At 51.3% G+C, this 23,585-nt stretch overlaps 1 long non-coding RNA gene across 1 annotated transcript; it reads left to right on the forward strand.

Moving 5' to 3' along the window:
- The first annotated feature begins 3 nt into the window (after window positions 1-3).
- On the forward strand, window positions 4-3,158 carry LOC138353644 (uncharacterized). Its single transcript, XR_011223231.1, has 4 exons — window positions 4-165; window positions 284-490; window positions 780-929; window positions 2,982-3,158. It is a non-coding gene; the product is annotated as an uncharacterized lncRNA (long non-coding RNA).
- Window positions 3,159-23,585: the final 20,427 nt, after the last annotated feature.

Consider the following 23,585-nt stretch of genomic DNA (forward strand, 5'->3'; position numbering starts at 1 on the left):
TATTGGCATAGTTGTGGTGTACAAGTTAGTGTTAGGGCGTTATGTTACTCTGAGCTGGTACCCCGTTACCCTTTGGGGTCGCTAGGGCTGACAGACCCCCTAGCTTACACTCATTGTATACCCGCAAAACGCCAATACATAGGGTCCAAAATATAAATTTTACAGGTGCCGTATATACCCTCTTTGGGGATTATATATATAGGCAGATATTTTAGTGGTGAGGTGTAATGAGTACTAAAAGATATTTATAAATGTGTAGTGAATTGTAATGTTTGTTTTTCAGCGTTATTGTTAAGTGAATGAGGTATTGGTTGGAAGAAGAGGCATCGCGTGAAATGAGCCGACTGGTGATTTAGGAAGGTGGAGGAGAGAATAAGGTTGTGGTGGACCGATGAATCAAGTTGGTGGCGAGCACAAGGTGGTGGCAATGTCCCGGTTTTGCAAGATGTGCTGCGTGAGTTAGCATCTATGATGGCGGTATGAGTTTAAGGCAAGTAGTTATTGAATATCTAGTTTAAGTTTAGAGGCGTGGTAATAAGATAACCACTTCAGTCTCACTTTACTACGCTAATAGTATTAGGTACTCAGAGGGTGTCGAGGCCACAATTAACAGCTGCAAAACTCGTTGACTGTCTAGGTGGGATCTATGGTTTTAAGTGGCATTAGAAATTGGGAGCATGAAATTAGTTTAGTGAAAGTAAGTACATGTTGCAATTAAAGGTATGGTATAGGCATGATTGAATAATTGATATTGATAACATGAGGTTGCCTTGTTGCAGGTAATAGCGGACAGATTGGCAGGACCCCTGGGCTGCGTGGAAGAACACGGAGACGCTTCAACTGCCCTATTCGTGAAGACTTGGCATTAAGTGCGTGACTAGTCTTGTAGAAGAATCGTGGATAGGTTGGGCCACGTTACTAGTCTAAAGGTGAGTGTGCTAATATTGTGTGGGTTTGAATGTGACGTTGAGGCGGCCGAGAGTAGTTATCACTTAAATGTTGTGGAAGTTGAATGTGACAAAGGTAGTTTTGCAGGAATTAGTGTTCACGTTGTGAAATTAATTAATTAAAGTGGGAATAAAATAGTGAGTGGAAGTATTGAAGATATAATTATTTCGTAAGTTCATCAACGTTGATGTTAACATGTAAATATTTAAACTAATTAGTGTCCCATTGAGAAGTTGGTGTAATAACAAAGTAGGAAGTAATAACATGTTAGTTTGTTGTTAATGGGACACTGTATAGACCGGATAAGTAAGCATATTAAGAATGCCTGTAAAAGTGTTGAACCCTACCTTAGGTGTTAAAGCAAGTAGTTAATAAGAACGTGGCCACTAAGGGAAGTGTACCGGGCCTAACGCAGTCGTGTATATTGAAGTGTCACCCACTCGAGGTGTAGCAAAGTAAATGTACGTGATGACGATAGGGGGTGGTTGACGTGATTTACTGGCAATTAGGTCATGTGAAAAATGTAAAAAAAGGTGTGAAGGCAGTAGATTGGGGGTGATGCAATAGATAAGTATTTTGGTTGTTGAATAAGGAAGTTGGAGGGGGATGGTATGAGGTGGACATTTAGGTGTTAAGTGGGAGTTTGACGACTACTACAGGCATATTTGGGCGCTCCTAGCGAGTGTTTCCGTGAAAAACTGAAGCGCCTTAACCTGTAAGTCAATGGTGTAAGTGTTAGTTAATAAAGAAGAAAAATGGAGTTTTGCTGCAGGATGGTGTTGCTTCTGGAAACGTGTTATGAGTACTGAATAACTGTCGATAGGGTTTTTGCTCAAGGTTCGCGCGTCGTGTCTTTAAAAGTTGATACTGGTGTATTAAACACCCCCCCCCTCACCAAGCGTTTAATGGGGAGTTTATGTACTCTGGTAACCACACCCTTTAATTTGACATGAGAGGGGGAACGTTTGAAAATCCGTTGGCTTGCTGTCGTCTTAGTGACGCAGACATATTTAGCTGTAGGTTGTTTGACGTACAGCTGCTAGTAAATAACCATTAGAATATTTAATAGGAGTAAGGAATATAGTTAATGGTACTGCATGAAATAAGCGTGACCTCCTTCATAGGAGGAAGTCATAAAATGAAGGTTTAAGAATGATTGGTTGATACATGGAGTGAATGTAAATGTTGCGGTGGATTAATTTGCACTGGAGACGAGGCTGTTAAATCTTGAATGTGTAGGTGGGTGGCGACATTACAGTTGGGGGGGGGGGGTGTAGGCGGTGTGTATTAATATTAGTGTAAATTGAAAATTGTAATCAGGGGTAGCGCGTGTTGTAAGAGTAATATAGGCAGAATTGAAAGGAACATGTCCTGATTGTTCGTCCTTGAAATGTAAGTGCGTTGTTAACTTCAGGTTGAGCTTCAGGTATTGGTCCAGGGGGGGGGGGGTGTTGGTTGTCGTGTGTAGCAGTAAGTATATTGGTGTCGAGTTGATTTTGGTGTGTTAATTGAAAATTGTGTACTAGGAAGAGATGTGTCCCTGGAGAAGTAAGCGGGAATGTGTGGTGATATAGGTATTAGTAGGTAGTTGTTTAGCAGTTAATGTTGGCTAGGCAGAAGTGTAACAGGAAATGAGAGGCTGAGGGGGTTAAATTTGCGGGATGACTAAACCCCGAGGAGGGAAAAAATTGCGTTTAGCACTGCAATTGTATGTATAAGAAACGGTTAGTTTTGAGGTGGGTGGGGATTGTCATGGTTGCGGTTTGAATGAATTGTATATAAAAGTAGGACTCGTCCGAGGTTGAAAATGTGTTTTGCTATGTATTGTAGTTGTCATCATATAGGTTGACAAACTATTAACACCCTTTATATGAAATTAATATCCAAATTGTTAGATGTTGAAATATACTGAAATGTTCTTCATTGCGGAAATGTGTAATATAAGGAATTGTTAATGGAGTGTTCGTAGATGGTTGTAGGACAGAATAGGAAATGTTGTCGATGATAAGTTGATGCATATTATGGATTTCCAGGAGGGTATCGTGTGGAGAGGTTGTGGCTTGGCGTAACAGAACGATGAAGTATCTTGTTTGAGAAAAGCACATAGGGTGGAGACGACGAGCAACGCGACAGTGGCGAGTAATGCAAGAGGCCGTGATCTTGAGTAGTCTGTGTTTGACCACCTTATAATACCTCACTGTTGCCTATGTCGTGCTTTGACTTTTACCCCTCCTGTACCTCATGTTCCCCTTCACCCATCTCCGTCTTTCTGGTCAGTTTTGTCGGCTGCAAAATTCTCTTTCGGTTAGTATTACCAATATTTCTCCTAGTATTCCATCTTTGCCCTCCTGTGGAGGGTCTCCCTTGCTAAATTTATTAAATCCCTGAGCCACATTACTAAAGCTTTTACCCCTCCTACAGTTCAGAAATGCGTTTTCCTTGAACACTTTTCTTCACACTCCCATTTCATTTGCATTTTCAGTGATGGGTCTAAGATTGCAGACAGTGTAGGCCATCACATAACAGTTATTTCCTGACGAGATGTATGTCGCCTGCTTCTGGAGACTTGGCATCTTCACGGCAGAACTTTATGGCATTCTCTATGCTCTGCTTTCCGACTATCCCTTGGTCACTTGTCCCTCGATCGAAGGTGAATTGGATAAATTTGGTATCGTTCGCTTTGTGCGTTTCTGTTCTCATATTGGCATCCTTAGTGATATTTATCGGCCTCTGATTCTTCCGCCCATTTGATGGTGCTACATAGCCTTCCTGGTCTGGTGCATTTTGATAATTACTTAATCTATATAGATGCACATCCAAATGTAGGTTGTACCTTACCTGATGTCATAGGATACTGTGCTATCAGCGGGAAGGATGTTAATTGAGGTCATGGTGACCTGACCACATGTTGCTAGGATATTTCCAGGTATTTGGTTAGTACCGACAAACTAAATGGTGGCGTAACCACCACCTACACACTCCCACGTGTACCGTCGCCACCCACCTACAGTAAACGTAATCGTAGTAGTCGTCGCCACGTCTCGCGTTCCCAGTAGTTGATAGTACTTTCTCTGTAACTAGCTGACATTGTATCTATAAGGTGTGAAGGACTGAAGAAATTGTTTATGTAATAATCTAAGATGAGGTCTGATAAAGACCTTTTGTGCCCTCTGTAATGCTTTTGCGCTACCGCTCACAGGATGAGTATGGGGTGCACAATAAATTAGCCGCCTTCGGCGGCAACAATCAAACCAGTAGTTGTTGGCCACTGCGAGGGGGTGGTGCGGCCGCTGACCGGCGTGTTAGCTGGCGGCATGGTGGCGGCTGGGAGTAGGCCGATTCGCCGTGTAGATACTGTGGGGCTTGCTTTCTCAGCTCCTGTGGATTGGCTTCTCGTATTAGTCCCCCTCCCTGCTCAGCTCGTTGTCGCCGTGTGGGGGCTTCGTGGGCGGCTGCCGGAGTGTGATGCTCCTTGGGACAGTCCTCTATCCTTTTCTAGCCTTGTGCTCCTGCAGCCGTCCTCTCCAATTCTGCAGGGCACCTTTTCCTTTTCCTTCTGTTTCGTTTTTCTCCCCCTCTTCTCCTATCTGCTTGCCGTTTCCTGCCGACCTTTTGCTCGTTCTGGTTCTTCCCTTGGACTTCTTCTATTTTGACGCCCGGGTGCTTGAGGAGGCATACTCATGCACCCGTAGAACTGCAGTACCCGACGTCGAGAGCGAGGGGAACCTTTTATTGTCAATCCCCACTTCGTCACTGAACCCGATCTCGACGGACTGTCGGTTTCTTAAGGTGGCGTTTGTGGGGCGTATACTCACGACGCACCCCTAGGAGGCCCCGACAAGATCGGCGATTGCTTCTTGTTGGGTGTCCTGCCTCTAATTGTGGCTCCATGGTGGGTGTGGGGGCACATTCGTGAATGAATTCTTCTTTTCGTCAAGATGATAACCCCTGTTTCGGCTGCTTCTGGCTTACCTTCTCAGGCTCGTGGGGTGGGCGACCAAGCCCCCCGAGTCGGTCCGTATTGGAAGACCGGGCTCTGTAGCCTCCGCTGCATTGGGCCCCGACCTTGCTCCTCCTTTGGCCTCTCTGACTCCTTCCCCTGGCTCCCCTCCCTCCTCTGTGGTTGGGTCGAGCCCCAAGCCCCCAGTGGTGACTACCTCGTCCCCTGGCGCGGCTCCTTCTCTAGTTGTAACTACTGCGCCTTTTAACCCCTCTCTCTGGGGGTTCTTACCGCCGTCCTCGTCACGGCCGCCCTCGCTCGATTCCTTCCAGTTCTGCTACCTATCAAGCCTTGTTTGGTCCCGCTTCGTGGGCCAAATATTTTGATCTCCTCCCTCTTGATTCTGCGCCTCCTGACGATTTCTCCCTCCATCGACATCTCATTGATTCCGTGGATGCCTCCATTACTTTCAACCCCACTCGTCTCGGTACACGTGTCGTTGCTGCTCCTTCTCAGGATGCTGCTTCCCGCTTGGCTGCCTTATCCTGCCTTGGCGAGACCCCCGTTCGGGTCTCGAAGAACGCTCGGTTGAATGCCAGTGTTGGCACTATTTTGCTCCCGCCCCATGTTGCAACCGGTGTTCGGGACCTGCGCGACTGCCACGACGATATTCGACATATCCTCGCTGCCCAGGGCCATTCTATTCTCCAGGTGGACACGTTTACTCGTCCCCCTCATGGTAGTCGCCGTCAACCCCTCCGGGTTGTGAAGATTACCTTTGATGGTAGGACCCTTCCACCCTCTGTCATTCTTGCTGGTGCCAGGTGCTCTGTCCAGGAGTACATTCCTTCTCCTCGGCTCTGCAACAAGTGCTGGAGGTTTGGGCATGGTGCCCTCCGCTGCTCCGGGACTGTCTCTCTGTCCTTTGTGTGGTGGCGAAGGTCACTCTAAGTCGGAGTGCGCTTCTCCCCAGGCTCGTTGCCTCAACTGCGGTGAGGCCCATCCTACCTTCTCCCGTGCGTGTGTCCATTACAAGCTTGAGGCAGCCGTCCTCAACCTGAAGCACCGGGAGCGTTTATCTTTTCCTGAGGCGAGGCGCCAGGTTCGCCGGCTCCCGCCTTATGCTACTATCTCTTATGCTCGCGTGTTGCGCTCTTCCTCTCCTCGTCCTTCCCGCCTTCCTCAGACTCACAACCGTTTCCGGGCCTTGGACCCTGATGCGCCCACTGCCCTCTCCTCTGTTCCTTTGGGTTCTCTCCCGAAGGATCCTCCTCCTGGTCCTCTGTCTGGGGTTCCCCTTCCTTCTACCCGGTCTGTCGTGTCTTCTGTGTCTTCTTCCTCGTCCCCCTCCGATCCTCCTTCCCATCCTCTTCCTCCATCTATCGGCTCTCCCCACCGCCTGTCGGTGCGGGCGGATGTCCATCGCTCTCCTAACGGCCGTCGTGTGTGCTCTCGTTCGGCTTCTCCTGTTGAGACACTGGAATCCGTTGCCCGGTACGTAGTTGCTGGGACACCGGTCTCTTTAAGTCAGAAGCGTAAGCCTGGCTCCTCTCCTTCCTCTTCCCCGGCGGGTAAGAAGGCTTCGCTTTCTTCCTCGGCTCCTCCTCCTGGCTCTGTTGCTTCTTCCCCTCCCGTTTCAGTGCTTGCGCCCCCTGTTCCTGCTATGGAGGTTTCTTTGGCCCCTGCTTCCCTTTCGGTTGCTGCTCTTGCTGGGGTGCGCTCCCCTCTTTCTACTCCCCCTCCTCCTGCTGCTGTCCTTGACTGCTCCTCTCCGTTGTCTCCTCCTCTTCCTCCTCCTCCTCCTCCTCCTCCTCCGGACCCTGCCCGCCCACCTCTGATCTGTTCTTCCGTTTCCTTCCCTCCGTCTTTGCTCAGTTTACCCATGCCCCCTAACCCTGACTTTGCTGACCCTGATCCCGACCCTGATATTCTTTAACGTGCTCTGTTGCTCTTTCGCCTTTGTTTCTTCCTTGTTCTCTGTTTTTGTCCTTTCTCTTCTCGTCGTTGTCCATTCTTCAATGGAACGTTCGAGGTTATTACGCCAATTTCCTCGAACTCCAACTTCTGATTTCGCGGTTTTCGCCCCTTTGTGTCTGTCTCCAGGAGCCAATGCTTGGTGCTCGTCCTGGTCGTTTTCGTGGCTATTCCTTTCTCTCCCCCCCCCCCCCAGCCATTGCTGGGGCTTCTAATTCTTCTGCTCTCTTGTTTCGGGCTGATGTTCCCTTTGTTCCTTTACTTTTTCCTTCGCCTCTCCATTGTTCTGCTGCTCGTATCTTTGTGGGGAAATGGTACACAGTTTGTTCCATTTATCTCCCCCCGAGTGTCCCGCTCTCTCTTCCTGATTTGAAACACCTCCTAGACTCCTTGCCGGAGCCTGTGCTCCTGCTGGGTGACTTCAATTGTCGTCATTCTCTTTGGGGTGACGTTCTGACGAATACCCGGGGTCGCCTCCTTGAGCCGTTTCTCCTCTCTTCTTCCCTGTCTCTTCTGAATTCTGGTGAGCCCACTCATTTGGACTCTCGGACTCGCACCCTTTCTTGTCTTGATCTTTCTCTCTGCTCTTCTTCTCTTTACTTAGATTTCACGTGGCAGGTTCTTGATGACCTCCATGGAAGTGATCATTTCCCCATCCTTGTTTCCTTTTTCTCTTTTCGCCCTTCCCTCTCTTTCCCTAGGTGGCAGTTTGCTAAGGCAGACTGGACCCTATTTACCCTCAGTGCTGCTCTCTCTGACCTCTCCCTTCTGCCTCTCTCTCGCGTTCTCCTCCTTTTTCATGACACTGTCTTCAACGCTGCCCTCCGCTCTATTCCTCGCTCTTCCTCTCGGGGTCCACGGAAGTGCGTTCCCTGGTGGAATGCGGACTGTGCTTGGGCTGTCCGCTGTAAGCGTGCAGCCTGGAAGAGGCACCGCCGTAGGCAGACGACCGATTCTTTTCTTTTCTTTCGGAAAGCGAGTGCGGTGGCCCGTAGGACCATCCGTACGGCTAAACGTGAATGTTGGGCATCTTATGTCTCAACAATTACGTCCGAGACCCCTCTGGCCCAGATCTGGAAGCGTATCCGCAAGATAGCGGGTAAGTTCGTTCCCGATGTTTCACCGGTCCTTCACCTCCATGATACTCTTGTGGCGGACCCGTTGCAGGTCGCTTCTGAACTGGGTTCCCACTTTTCTTCTGTTAGCTCTGGTCTTCATCTTCCCCAATCTTTCCTTCTTCGTAAACCTGTCCTTGAGTCTCGTCCTTTAGATTTCTGCACTCATCTTCAGCTTCCCTATAATGATCCCTTCTCTCTCTCTGAACTTCGTTCTGCCCTGGCCCTCTGCGGTTCTACGGCGGCGGGCTCCGATGGTATTCATTATGAGATGCTTCGCCATCTCCCTCCGAGCACGTCTCAGTATTTACTGAGTCTGTATAATCGGATCTGGGAGTCGTCGTCAGTCCCTGAGGACTGGCTCGAAGCCGTTGTCCTCCCTGTTCGCAAACCGGGGTCTCTGGGTACTTCCCCTAAGGACTTTCGCCCTATTGCTCTCACAAGTTGTGTCTGCAAACTCTTTGAACGTATGGTTAACGTTCGTCTGATGTGGTTCCTGGAACACCATCTCCTCCTCTCCCCTTCTCAATTTGGTTTCCGCAAGTGCCGCAGCACGACAGATGTCCTGGTGAACTTGGAGGTCTATATTCGTACTGCTTTTGCTGCGAAGACCTCCGTTGTTGCCGTCTTTTTTGACCTAGAAAAGGCTTACGACACCACTTGGCGTTATCATATCCTATCTCAACTTCATTCTTTTGGCCTTCGTGGTCATCTCCCTCTCTTTCTCCGCAGCTTCCTCTCTCGTCGTTCCTTTCGGGTGCGCCTTGGTACCGCTCTCTCTCTCTTTTCAGCAATACGAAGGTGTGCCCCAGGGTAGTGTTCTGAGCACTACTCTTTTTCTGGTTGCCCTCAATGATCTTCTTTCCTCTCTTCCTTCTGGTGTCTTCTCCGCTCTCTATGTCGATGATCTTACCCTTTGTTGTCAGGGTGATGATTCGCCTCTCCTTCAACGCCGGCTTCAACTTGCGATTGATGCCGTGTCGTCTTGGGCCACAGGTCATGGCTTCAAGTTCTCTACTTCTAAGACTTGTGCCATGACTTTTACGCGGAAACGGGTTGTTCTTCGTCCCTCTTTGTCACTTTATGGTCATCCCCTTGAATACAAAGATTCCGTGAAGCTTTTGGGGTTATTCCTTGACACTCGTTTGTCTTGGTCTCCCCATATCTCTTACCTCCGTGTTGAGTGCTCTAAAGCCCTTACCCTCCTTCGGGTCTTGTCCCATACTTCTTGGGGGGCAGATAGGCGCACTCTTCTTGCTTTACATTCCTCTCTCGTCCTGTCTAAGCTCGATTATGGTTGCCCTGCTTACTCGTCTGCTTCTCCTTCTACTCTTCGCCGTCTTGATGCTTTGCACCATACTGAGTTGCGCCTCAGTTCTGGTGCCTTTCGTTCGACTCCCATCCTTAGCTTGTATGTTGACACTGGCTTCCTGTCTCTCCAGGACCGCCGTGATCGCTACTGTCTTCGCTATCTTGCGCGGTCCTTGCAACATCCTTCCTCTCGCCTCTGTCGTGCTTTAACTTTTACCCCTCCTGCGGTTCCTGTTCCTCTTCACCACCTCCCTCTTTCTGTCCGGTTATCTCGCCTACAGGATTCTCTCTCCGTTCGTATTTCTGATGTTTCTCCTCGTGTTGTTCCTTCTTTGCCCCCTTGGAGGGTCCCTCTTCCGCGGTTTTGTACTTCCTTGACCCGTGTCCCTAAAGCTTTTACCCCTCCTACGGTTCTAAAACGCCTTTTCCTCGAGCACTTTTCTTCTCACTCCCGCTCCGTTTCTGTCTTCACCGATGGGTCTAAGTCAGCGGACGGTGTTGGCTACTCTGTTGTTTTTCCTGATCGCACTTATATGTGTCGCTTGCCTCCGGAGACTAGCATCTTTACAGCGGAACTTTATGCTATTCTCTATGCTCTTCGTCTCCTGCTTTCTCGTTGTCAGTCTTCCTTTGTGGTTGTTGTTGACTCTCGAAGTGCCCTCATGGCTCTCGGGTCCTTTAATCCGGTTCATCCAGTAGTTGTCGAGATCCAGCATTGGCCGTTTCTCGTTCACAGTAAATTTAAGTCGGTTGAGTTTTGTTGGGTTCCCAGCCATATTGGTGTGTCTTTCAATGAGCGTGCGGATGCTGCCGCTAAGGAAGCTGTCCGCTCTTGTCCCATCTCTCGTAAAGGCATTCCGTATTCCGACTTTTACCCGGTTATCCATTCCTCAGTCCTTACCCGTTGGCAGGCTTCTTGGTTGTCTGTTACTGGTAACAAGCTACGTACTCTTAAATGTTGTGTTTCCTCGTGGCCGTCCTCCTTCCACCGTAACCGGCGGTGGGAAACAGCTCTGGCGAGGTTGCGTATTGGCCATACTCGCTTAACCCATGGTCACTTGATGGAGCGCCGCCCTGCTCCTTATTGTCCTAGTTGCATTGTCCCTCTTACGGTCGTGCATGTCCTTCTTGAATGTCCTGACTTCCAGGACGAGCGTGTGTCTTGCTTTCCGACCTCCCCTCGCGGTCACCTGTCCCTCGATAGAATTCTTGGTGACTCGGATACTTTTGATATCGTTCGCCTTATGCGTTTTTGTTCTCGTATTGGCATCCTTGGTGATATTTAGCGCCCTCTGATTATTTTGCGTATTTGATGGTGCTACATAGCCTTCCCGGTTTGGTGCCTTCTTTTGATAATTACTTACTTACTTCTCGTATTAGTCGCGTTACTGGATGTTTTGGATGTGAAGGTCGCCGATCTTCTAGGCCTGGAGAAACTTACGTATATGCGTGTGGCGGTGAAATTTGCCACGTCAGCCGGCTACCTGGATTTTGTACGCCGGTACATTGACGAGTCGTTTACGCTACCTGCTTCTGCTGTGACTGTGCGGGGGACGGATCCATGGGGCCCGCTGACTTTTGTGAGTATGCATGGTGTGCCGGTGGATTTCCCGGAGCAGGAACTGTGTTCCGAGTTTGCCAGCTAGGTTTGGTGCGGTGGTGACACATCGCTTCAATGTGTACTGATACAGAAATTTAACAAAGCCATAGAATTAGTTAGGAGCAAGGGAAGAATCCTGATGATATATGGCATTCTTCCAAGAAAGAGCGTTGGGAATGAATGGTTTTCGAGGGCACTTTGTGTCAATTGCCAGCTGGAAAGATATTGCAAATCAAACTCATTATCTTTGATAGACAACTGGGAACACTTCTATGGAAGAAGTGAAATGTATGCTCGTGATGGGGTGCATCTATCGAGGGCTGGGGTTGTTGCTGTTGCAAACTCATTGGAACCAGTGGTTAGAGGCATTTGTTTGGGTTTAAACTGTTAGTAGATAGTGGTATGGGAATTGATAGGGAGGAAGGAGGTAATAAAAGTATGTGTTTGTTGGAGAAACAAATTGGCAAAATGATCAGGGAAAGAGAAGGGCCTCAAAATAACAAATCACTTAGGGTATATTACACTAACAGTAGAAGTCTAGGACACAAAGTAAACGAGTTAAATGCTCTTGTCTGTACAGAAAAAAAGATATTATTGCACTTACCGAAACGTGGATGAACGTGGATTTTTGCCGCTAGCGACGAAAATCGCCCGATTTTTGCCCTTTACCGGCGAAAATCGCGCGATTTTTGGCCGCTAGCAGCGAAAATCGCGCGGTTTTTGCCCACAAGCGGCAAAAATCGACCGATCTTCGTCGCTAGCAGGCAAAAATCGTGCGATTTTCACAGCTGGCGGGCAAAAATCGCGCGATTTTCGCCGCTAGCGGCCAAAAACCGTGCGATTTTCGCAGCTGGGGGGCAAAAATAGCGCGATTTTCGCCGCTAGCGGCCAAAAACCGCGCGATTTTCGCCGCTAGCGGCCAAAAATGGGGCGATTTTCGCCGCTAGCGGCCAAAAACCATGCGATTTTCGCAGCTGGGGGGCAAAAATAGCGCGATTTTCGCCGCTAGCGGCCAAAAACCGCGCGATTTTCGCCGCAAGCGGCCAAAAACCATGCGATTTTTGCAGCTGGATGGCAAAAATAGCGCGATTTTTGCCGCTACCAGCCAAAAACCGCGCGATTTTCGCCGCAAGCGGCCAAAAACCACGCGATTTTCGCAGCTGGCGGGCAAAAATCGCGATTTCGCTGCTAGCGGCCAAAAATGGGGCGATTTTCGCCGCTAGCGGCCAAAACTCCGACAGTCTCCGTTGTGTAGTGGTAAGACTCGCCTGGCGTTCCGCGAGCGCTATGTCATGGGTTCGTATCCTGGCCGGGGAGGATTTACTGGGCGCAATTCCTTAACTGTAGCCTCTGTTTAACGCAACAGTAAAATGTGTACTTGGATGAAAAAACGATTCTTCGCGGCAGGGGATCGTATTCCAGGGACCTGCCCGAAACGCTACGCGTACTAGTGGCTGTACATGAATGTAACAACTCTTGTATATATCTAAAAAATCGCGCGATTTTCGCCGCTAGCGGCCAGAAACTATGCGATTTTTGCAGCTGGCGGGCAAAAATAGCGCGATTTTCGCCGTTAGCGGCCAAAAACCATGCGATTTTCGCAGCTGGGGGGCAAAAATCGCGATTTTCGCCGCTAGCGGCCAAAAACCGTGCGAGTTTCGCCGCTAGCGGCCAAAAATCGGGCGATTTTTGCCGCTAACGGCCGAAAACCGCGCTATTTTCGACGCAAGCGGCCAGAAACCATGAGATTTTTGCAGCTGGCGGGCAAAAATCGCGCGAATTTTGCCGCTACCTGCCAAAAATCGACCGATTTTCGCCGCTAGCGGCCAAAAAAGGGGCTATTTTCGCCGCTAGCGGCCAAAAATCGTGCGAATTTCGCAGCTGGCGGGCAAAAATAGCGCGATTTTCACCGCTACCGGCCAAAAACCGCGCGATTTTCGCCGCTAGCGGCCAGAAACTATGCGATTTTCGCCGCTACCGGCCAAAAACAACGCGATTTTCGCAGCTAGCGGCCAAAAACCATGCGATTTTCGCAGCTGGCGGGCAAAAATCGCGATTTTCGCCGCTACCTGCCAAAAACCGCGCTATTTTTGACGCTAGCGGCCAGAAATCATGCGATTTTCGCAGCTGGCGGGCAAAAATCGCGTGATTTTCACCGCTACCGGCCAAAAACCGCGTAATTTTCGCCACTAGCGGCCAAAAACCATGCGATTTTCACAGCTGGCATTGCAAAAATCGCGCGATTTAGGCCGCTACCGGCCAAAAATCGCGCGATTTTCGCCGCTAGCGGCCAAAAATGGGGCGAATTTCGTCGCTAGCGGCCCAAAATCGCGCGATTTTCTCCGCTAGCGGCCAGTAACTATGCGATTTTTGCAGCTGGCGGGCAAAAAACAACGCGATTTTCGCGGCTAGCGTCCAAAAACCATGCGATTTTCGCAGCTGATGGGCAAAAATCGCGATTTTCGCCGCTACCGGCCAAAAATAGCGCAATTTTCACCGCTAGCGGCCAAAAACCGTGCGATTTTCGCCGCTAGCGGCCAAAAATCGCGCGATTTTCGTCGCTAGCGGCCAAAAAAGGGGCTATTTTCGCCGCTAGCGGCCAAAAATGGGGCGATTTTGGCCGTTAGCGGCCAAAAATTGTGAAAATTTCGCCGCTAGCGGCCAAAAATAGCGCGATTTTCGCCGCTACCGGCCAAAAACCGCGCGATTTTCGCCGCTACCGGCCAAAAACCGTGCTATTTTCGCCGCTAGCGGCCAAAAATAGCGCGATTTTCGCCGCTACCGGCCAAAAATCGGGCGATTTTTGCCGCTACCGGCCAAAAACAGCGTGATTTTCGCCGCTAGCGGCCAAAAAAGGGGCTATTTTCGTCGCTAGCGGCCAAAAATGGGGCGATTTTCGCCGTTAGCAGCCAAAAATCGTGCAAATTTCGCCGCTAGCGGCCAAAAATTGTGCGAATTTCGCCGCTAGCGGCCAGTAACTATGCGATTTTTGCAGCTGGCGGGCAAAAATAGCGCGATTTTCGCCGCTAGCGGCCAAAAAAGGGGCTATTTTCGCCGCTAGCGGCCAAAAACTATGCGATTTTTCCAGCTTGTGGGCAAAAATAGTGCGATTTTCGCCGCTAGCGGCCGAAAAAGGGGCTATTTTCGCCGCTAGCGGCCAAAAACCGTGCGATTTTCACCGCTAACGGCCAAAAATGGGGCGATTTTCGCCGTTAAAGCCAGTAACTATTCGATTTTTGCCGCTAGCGGCCAAAAATCGCGCGATTTTCGCCGCTAGCGGCCAGAAACTATGCGATTTTCGCCGCTAGCGGTCAAAAAGAGGCGATTTTCGCCGTTAGCGGCCAAAAATCGCGCGATTTTCGCCGCTAGCGGCCAGAAACTTTGCGATTTTCGCAGCTGGGGGCAAAAATCGCGATTTTCGCCGCTAGCGGTCAAAAAGATGCGATTTTCGCCGCTAGCGGCCAGAAACTTTGCGATTTTCGCAGCTGGGGGGCAAAAATAGCGCGATTTTCGACGCAACCGGCCAAAAACCGCGCGATTTTCGCCGCTAGCGGCCAAAAACTATGCGATTTTTGCAGCTGGAGGGCAAAAATAGCGCGATTTTCGACGCTACCGGCCAGAAACTATGCGATTTTTGCAGCTGGCGGGCAAAAATAGCGCGATTTTCGCCGCTACCGGCCAAAAACCGCGCGATTTTCGCCGCTACCGGCCAAAAACCGCGCGATTTTCGCCGCTAGCGACCAAAAACCATGCGATTTTCGCAGCTGGGGGGCAAAAATCGCGATTTTCGCCGCTAGCGGCCAAAAATCGGGCGATTTTCGCCGCTAACGGCCGAAAACCGCGCTCTTTTCGACGCTAGCGACCAGAAACCATGCGATTTTTTAAGCTGGCGGGCAAAAATAGCGCGATTTTCGCCGCTACCGGCCAAAAACCACGCGATTTTCGCCTTTAGCGGCCAAAAATGGGATGATTTTCGCCGCTAGCGGCCAGAAATCATGCGATTTTTGCAGCTGGCATTGCAAAAACCGCGTAATTTTCGCCGCTAACGGCCAAAAACCATGCGATTTTCACAGCTGGCATTGCAAAAATCGCGCGATTTTCGCTGCTAGCGGCCAGAAACTATGCGATTTTCGCCGCTACCGGCAAAAAACAACGCGATTTTCGCCGCTAGCGGCCAAAAACCATGCGGTTTTCGCAGCTGATGGGCAAAAATCGCGATTTTCGCCGCTACCGGCCAAAAATAGCGCGATTTTGGCCGTTAGCGGCCAAAAATTGTGAAAATTTCGCCGCTAGCGGCCAAAAATCGCGCGATTTTCGCCGCTAGCGGCTAGAAACTATGCGATTTTCGCAGCTAGCGGGCAAAAATCGCGATTTTCGCCGCTACCGGCCAAAAATAGCGCGATTTTCGCCGCTAGCGGCCAAAAACCGTGCTATTTTCGCCTCTAGCGGCCAAAAATCGGGCGATTTTTGCCGCTAGCGGCCAAAAACCGCGCGATTTTTGCCGCTAGCTGCCAAAAATCGGGAGATTTTTGCCGCTAGCGGCCATAAACCGCGCGATTTTTGCCGCTAGCGGCCAAAAATCGCGCGATTTTCGTCGCTAGCGGCCAAAAAAGGGGCTATTTTCGCCGCTAGCGGCCAAAAATGGAGCGATTTTTGCCGCTGGCGTGCAAAAATAGCGCGATTTTTGCCGCTACCGGCCAAAAACAGCGCGATTTTCGACGCTAGCGGCCAGAAACTATGCGATTTTCGCAGCTAGCGGCCAAAAACCGTGCTATTTTCGCCTCTAGCGGCCAAAAATCGGGCGATTTTTGCCGCTAGCGGCCAAAAACAGCGTGATTTTCGCCGCTAGCGGCCAAAAAAAGGGGCGATTTTCGCCGTTAGCAGCCAAAAATCGTGCAAATTTCGCCGCTAGCGGCCAGTAACTATGCGATTTTTGCAGCTGGCGGGCAAAAATAGCGCGATTTTCGCCGCTAGCGGCCAAAAATGGGGCGATTTTCGCCGCTAACGGCCAAAAATGGGGCGATTTTCGCCGTTAAAGCCAGTAACTATTCGATTTTTGCCGCTTGCGGCCAAAAATCGCGCGATTTTCGCCGCTAGCGGCCAGTAACTATGCGATTTTCGCCGCTAACGGCCAAAAATGGGGCGATTTTCGCCGTTAAAGCCAGTAACTATTCGATTTTTGCCGCTAGCGGCCAAAAATCGCGCGATTTTCGCCGCTAGCGGCCAGAAACTATGCGATTTTCGCCGCTACCGGCGAAAAACCATGCGATTTTCGCCGCTTCCGGCCAAAAATAGCACAATTTTCGCCGCTAGCGGCCAAAAACCGTGCGATTTTCGCCGCTAGCGGCCAAAAATGGCGCGATTTTCGCCGCTAGCGGCCAAAAAAGGGGCTATTTTCGCCGCTAGCGGCCAAAAAGAGGCGATTTTCGCCGTTAGCGGCCAAAAATCGTGCAAATTTCGCCGCTAGCGGCCAAAAACCACGCGATTTTCGCAGCTGGCGGGCAAAAATCGCGATTTCGCCGCTACCGGCCAAAAACCGCGCTATTTTCGACGCTAGCGGCCAGAAACCATGCGATTTTTGCAGCTGGCGGGCAAAAATCGCGCGAATTTCGCCGCAAGCGGCCAGAAACTTTGCGATTTTCGCAGCTGGGGGGGGGGGGGGCAAAAATCGCGATTTTTGCCGCTACCGGCCAAAAATAGCGCAATTTTCGCCGCTAGCGGCCAAAAACCGTGCGATTTTCGCCGCTAGCGGCCAAAAAAGGGGCGATTTTGGCCGTTACCGGCCAAAAACCATGCGATTTTCGCAGCTGGGGGCAAAAATAGCGCGATTTTCGCCGCTACCGGCCAAAAACCACGCGATTTTCGCCGCTAGCGGCCAAAAATCGTGCGAATTTCGCCGCTAGCGGCCAGAAACTATGCGATTTTTGCAGCTGGCGGGCAAAAATAGCGCGAGTTTCGCCGCTAGCGGCCAAAAATAGCGCAATTTTCGCCGCTAGCGGCCAAAAACCGTGCGATTTTCGCCGCTAGCGGCCAAAAACCGTGCGATTTTCGCCGCTAACGGCCGAAAACCGCGCTCTTTTCGACGCTAGCGACCAGAAACCATGCGATTTTTGAAGCTGGCGGGCAAAAATAGCGCGATTTTCGCCGCTAGCGGCCAAAAACCATGCGATTTTCACAGCTGGCATTGCAAAAATCGCGCGATTTTCGCCGCTAGCGGCCAGTAACTATGCGATTTTTGCAGCTGGCGGGCAAAAATAGCGCGATTTTCGCCGCTACCGGCCAAAAAACCGCGCGATTTTCGCCGCTAGCGGCCAGAAACTATGCAATTTTCGCAGCTAGCGGGCAAAAATCGCGATTTTCGCCGCTACCGGCCAAAAATAGCGCGATTTTCGCCGCTAGCGGCCAAAAACCGTGCTATTTTCGCCTCTAGCGGGCAAAAATAGGGCGATTTTTGCCGCTACCGGCCAAAAACAGCGTGATTTTCGCCGCTAGCGGCCAGAAACCATGCGATTTTTGCAGCTGGCGGGCAAAAATCACGCGAATTTCGCCGCTACCTGCCAAAAACCGCGCGATTTTCGCAGCTGGCGGGCAAAAATCACCCGATTTTCGCAACTAGCGGCCAAAAACCACGCAATTTTCGCAGCTGGGGGGCAAAAATCGCGATTTTCGCCGCTAACGGCCAAAAATAGCGCAATTTTCGCCGCTAGCGGCCAAAAACCGTGCGATTTTCGCCGCTAACGGCCGAAAACCGCGCTCTTTTCGACGCTAGCGACCAGAAACCATGCGATTTTTGAAGCTGGCCGGCAAAAATAGCGCGATTTTCGCCGTTACCGGCCAAAAACCGCGCGATTTTCGCCTTTAGCGGCCAAAAATCGGGCGATTTTTGCCGCTAGCGGCCAAAAACCGCGCGATTTTTGCCGCTAGCGGCCAAAAATCGGGCGAATTTCGCCGCTACCTGCCAAAAACCGCGCGATTTTCGCAGCTGGCGGGCAAAAATCACCCGATTTTCGCAACTAGCGGCCAAAAACCACGCGATTTTCGCAACTGGCGGGCAAAAATCGCGATTTCGCCGCTACCGGCCAAAAATAGCGCGATTTTCGCTGCTAGCGGCCAAAAACCGTGTGATTTTCGCCGCTAGCGGCCAAAAATCGGGCGATTTTTGCCGCTAGCGGCCAAAAACTGCGCTATTTTCGACGCTAGCGGCCAGAAACCATGCGATTTTCGCAGCTGGCGGGCAAAAATCACGCGAATTTCGCCGCTACCTGCCAAAAACCGCGCGATTTTCGCAGCTGGCGGGCAAAAATCACACGAATTTCGCCGCTACCTGCCAAAAACCGCGTGATTTTCGATGCTAGCGGGCAGAAACCATGCGATTTTCGCAGCTGGCGGCCAAAAACCGCGTGATTTTCGCCGCTAGCGGCCAAAAACCGTGCGATTTTCACAGCTGGCGGGCAAAAATCGCGCGATTTAAGCCGCTACCAGCCAAAAATCTCGCGATTTAAGCCGCTAGCGGCCAAAAACCATGCGATTTTCGCCGCTGGCGGGCAAAAATCGAAATTTTCGCCACTACCGGCCAAAAATAGCGCGATTTTCGCCGCTAGCGGCCAAAAATCGGGCGAAATTTGCCGCTTCCGGCCAAAAACTGCGTGATTTTCGCAGCTAGCGGCCAAAAAAGGGGCTATTTTCGCCGCTAGCAGCCAAAAACTGGGCGATTTTCGCCGCTAGCGGCCAGAAACTATGCGATTTTTGCAGCTGGAGGGCAAAAATAGCGCGATTTTCGACGCTACCGGCCAGAAACTATGCGATTTTTGCAGCTGGCGGGCAAAAATAGCGCGATTTTCGCCGCTACCGGCCAAAAACCGCGCGATTTTCGCCGCTACCGGCCAAAAACCGCGCGATTTTCGCCTTTAGCGGCCAAAAATGGGATGATTTTCGCCGCTAGCGGCCAAAAACCATGCGATTTTCACAGCTGGCATTGCAAAAATCGCGCGATTTTCGCCGCTAGCGGGCAGTAACTATGCGATTTTTGCAGCTGGCGGGCAAAAATAGCGCGATTTTCGCCGCTAGCGGCCAAAAACCATGCGATTTTCGCCGCTACCGGCCAAAAATAGCGCGATTTTGGCCGTTAGCGGCCAAAAATTGTGAAAATTTCGCCGCTAGCGGCCAAAAATCGCGCGATTTTCGCCGCTAGCGGCTAGAAACTATGCGATTTTCGCAGCTAGCGGGCAAAAATCGCGATTTTCGCCGCTAGCGGCCAAAAACCGTGCTATTTTCGCCTCTAGCGGCCAAAAATCGGGCGATTTTTGCCGCTAGCGGCCAAAAACCGTGCGATTTTTGCCGCTAGCGGCCAAAAAACGCGCGATTTTCGTCGCTAGCGGCCAAAAAAGAGGCTATTTTCGCCGCTAGCGGCCAAAAATGGGGCGATTTTGGCCGCTAGCAGCTAGAAACTATGCGATTTTTGCAGCTGGCGGGCAAAAATAGCGCGATTTTTGCCGCTACCGGCCAAAAACCGCGCGATTTTCGACGCTAGCGGCCAGAAACTATGCGATTTTCGCAGCTAGCGGCCAAAAACCGTGCTATTTTCGCCTCTAGCGGCCAAAAATCGGGCGATTTTTGCCGCTAGCGGCCAAAAACCGCGCGATTTTTGCCGCTAGCGGCCAAAAATCGGGCGATTTTTGCCACTACCGGCCAAAAACAGCGTGATTTTCGCCGCTAGCGGCCAAAAAAGGGGCGATTTTCGCCGTTAGCAGCCAAAAATCGTGCAAATTTCGCCGCTAGCGGCCAGTAACTATGCGATTTTTGCAGCTGGCGGGCAAAAAGAGCGCGATTTTCGCCGCTAGCGGCCAGTAACTATGCGATTTTCGCCGCTAGCGGCCAGAAACTATGCGATTTTCGCCGCTTCCGGCCAAAAATAGCGCAATTTTCGCCGCTAGCGGCCAAAAACCGTGCGATTTTCGCCGCTAGCGGCCAAAAATGGCGCGATTTTCGCCGCTAGCGGCCAAAAAAGGGGCTATTTTCGCCGCTAGCGGCCAAAAAGAGGCGATTTTCGCCGTTAGCGGCCAAAAATCGTGCAAATTTCGCCGCTAGCGGCCAAAAACCACGCGATTTTCGCAGCTGGCGGGCAAAAATCGCGATTTCGCCGCTACCGGCCAAAAACCGCGCTATTTTCGACGCTAGCGGCCAGAAACCATGCGATTTTTGCAGCTGGCGGGCAAAAATCGCGCGAATTTCGCCGCAAGCGGCCAAAAATCGCGCGATTTTCGCCGCTAGTGGCCAGAAACTTTGCGATTTTTGCAGCTGAGTGGGGGGGGGCCAAAAATCGCGATTTTCGCCGCTACCGGCCAAAAATAGCGCGATTTTCGCCTTTAGCGGCCAAAAATGGGATTATTTTCGCCGCTAGCGGCCAAAAACCATGCGATTTTCACAGCTGGCATTGCAAAAATCGCGCGATTTTCGCCGCTAGCGGCCAGTAACTATGCGATTTTTGCAGCTGGCGGGCAAAAATAACGTGATTTTCGCCGCTACCGGCCAAAAACCGCGCGATTTTCGCCGCTAGCGGCCAGAAACTATGCAATTTTCGCAGCTAGCGGGCAAAAATCGCGATTTTCGCCGCTACCGGCCAAAAATAGCGCGATTTTCGCCGCTAGCGGCCAAAAACCGTGCTATTTTCGCCTCTAGCGGGCAAAAATCGGGCGATTTTTGCCGCTAGCGGCCAAAAACCGTGCGATTTTTGCCGCTAGCGGGCAAAAATCGGGCGATTTTTGCCGCTACCGGCCAAAAACAGCGTGATTTTCGCCGCTAGCGGCCAGAAACCATGAGATTTTTGCAGCTGGCGGGCAAAAATCACGCGAATTTCGCCGCTACCTGCCAAAAACCGCGCGATTTTCCCAGCTGGCGGGCAAAAATCACGCGATTTTCGCCGCTACCGGCCAAAAACCGCGCGATTTTCGCAACTAGCGGCCAAAAACCACGCGATTTTCGCAGCTGGCGGGCAAAAATCACGCGAATTTCGCCGCTACCTGCCAAAAACCGCGCGATTTTCGCAGCTGGCGGGCAAAAATCACGCGAATTTCGCCGCTACCTGCCAAAAACCGCGTGATTTTCGATGCTAGCGGCCAGAAACCATGCGATTTTCGCAGCTGGCGGGCAAAAATCGCGTGATTTTCACCGCTACCGGCCAAAAACCGCGTGATTTTCGCCGCTAGCGGCCAAAAACCGTGCGATTTTCACAGCTGGCGGGCAAAAATCGCGCGATTTAAGCCGCTACCAGCCAAAAATCTCGCGATTTAAGCCGCTAGCGGCCAAAAACCATGCGATTTTCGCCGCTGGCGGGCAAAAATCGAAATTTTCGCCACTACCGGCCAAAAATAGCGCGATTTTCGCCGCTAGCGGCCAAAAATCGGGCGAAATTTGCCGCTTCCGGCCAAAAACCACGTGATTTTCGCAGCTAGCGGCCAAAAAAGGGGCTATTTTCGCCGCTAGCAGCCAAAAACTGGGCGATTTTCGCCGCTAGCGGCCAAAAAAGGGGCTATTTTCGACCGCTAGCAGCCAAAAACTGGGCGATTTTCGCCGCCAGCGGCCAAAAATCGCGCGATTTTCGCCGCTAGCGGCCAGAAACTATGCGATTTTTGCAGCTGGCGGGCAAAAATAGCGCGATTTTCGCCGCTACCGGCCAAAAACCGCGCGATTTTCGCCGCTAGCGGCCAAAAACCATGCGATTTTCGCAGCTGGGGGGCAAAAATAGCGCGATTTTCGCCGCTAGCGGCCAAAAATCGGGCGATTTTCGCCACTAACGGCCGAAAACCGCGCTCTTTTCGACGCTAGCGACCAGAAACCATGCGATTTTTGAAGCTGGCGGGCAAAAATAGCGCGATTTTCGCCGCTACCGGCCAAAAACCGCGCTATTTTCGCCTTTAGCGGCCAAAAATCGGGCGAATTTCGCCGCTACCTGCCAAAAACCGCGCGATTTTCGCAGCTGGCGGGCAAAAATCATGCGATTTTCGCAACTGGCGAGCAAAAATCGTGATTTCGCCGCTACCGGCCAAAAATAGCGCGATTTTCGCCGCTAGCGGCCAAAAACCGTGTGATTTTCGCCGCTAGCGGCCAAAAATCGGGCGATTTTTGCCCGATCGGGCGATTTTTGCCGCTAACGGCCGAAAACCGCGCTCTTTTCGACGCTAGCGACCAGAAACCATGCGATTTTTGAAGCTGGCGGGCAAAAATAGCGCGATTTTCGCCGCTACCGGCCAAAAACCGCGCGATTTTCGCCTTTAGCGGCCAAAAATGGGATGATTTTCGCCGCTAGCGGCCAAAAACCATGCGATTTTCACAGCTGGCATTGCAAAAATCGCGCGATTTTCGCCGCAAGCGGCCAGTAACTATGCGATTTTTGCAGCTGGCGGGCAAAAATAGCGCGATTTTCGCCGCTATCGGCCAAAAACCGCGCGATTTTCGCCGCTAGCGGTAAGAAACTATGCAATTTTCGCAGCTAGCGGGCAAAAATCGCGATTTTCGCCGCTACCGGCCAAAAACCGTGCTATTTTCGCTTCTAGCGGGCAAAAATCGGGCGATTTTTGCCGCTAGCGGCCAAAAACCGCGCGATTTTTGCCGCTAGCGGGCAAAAATCGGGCGATTTTTGCCGCTACCGGCCAAAAACAGCGTGATTTTCGCCGCTAGCGGCCAGAAACCATGCGATTTTTGCAGCTGGCGGGCAAAAATCACGCGAATTTCGCCGCTACCTGCCAAAAACCGCGCGATTTTCGCAGCTGGCGGGCAAAAATCACGCGAATTTCGCCGCTACCTGCCAAAAACCGCGTGATTTTCGATGCTAGCGGCCAGAAACCATGCGATTTTCGCAGCTGGGGGGCAAAAATCGCGATTTTCGCCGCTAACGGCCAAAAATAGCGCGATTTTCGCCTTTAGCGGCCAAAAATCGGGCGATTTTTGCCGCTAGCGGCCAAAAACCGCGCGATTTTTGCCGCTAGCGGCCAAAAATCGGGCGAATTTCGCCGCCACCTGCCAAAAACCGCGCGATTTTCGCAACTAGCGGCCAAAAACCGCGCGATTTTCGCAACTAGCGGCCAAAAACCGCGCGATTTTCGCAACTAGCGGCCAAAAACCACGCGATTTTCGCCGCTACCGGCCAAAAACCGCGCGATTTTCGCAACTAGCGGCCAAAAACCACGCGATTTTCGCAACTGGTTGGCAAAAATCGCGATTTCGCCGCTACCGGCCAAAAATAGCGCGATTTTCGCCGCTAGCGGCCAAAAATCGGGCGATTTTTGCCGCTAACGGCCAAAAACTGCGCTATTTTCGACGCTAGCGGCCAGAAACCATGCGATTTTCGCAGCTGGCGGGCAAAAATCACGCGAATTTCGCCGCTACCTGCCAAAAACCGCGCGATTTTCGCAGCTGGCGGGCAAAAATCACGCGAATTTCGCCGCTACCTGCCAAAAACCGCGTGATTTTCGATGCTAGCGGCCAGAAACCATGCGATTTTCGCAGCTGGCGGGCAAAAATTGCGTGATTTTCACCGCTACCGGCCAAAAACCGCGTGATTTTCGCCGCTAGCGGCCAAAAACCGTGCGATTTTCACAGCTGGCGGGCAAAAATCGCGCGATTTAAGCCGCTACCAGCCAAAAATCTCGCTATTTAAGCCGCTAGCGGCCAAAAACCATGCGATTTTCGCCGCTGGCGG

Source organism: Procambarus clarkii, chromosome 59, assembly GCF_040958095.1.
Source record: "Procambarus clarkii isolate CNS0578487 chromosome 59, FALCON_Pclarkii_2.0, whole genome shotgun sequence".
NCBI lineage: Eukaryota > Metazoa > Arthropoda > Malacostraca > Decapoda > Cambaridae > Procambarus > Procambarus clarkii.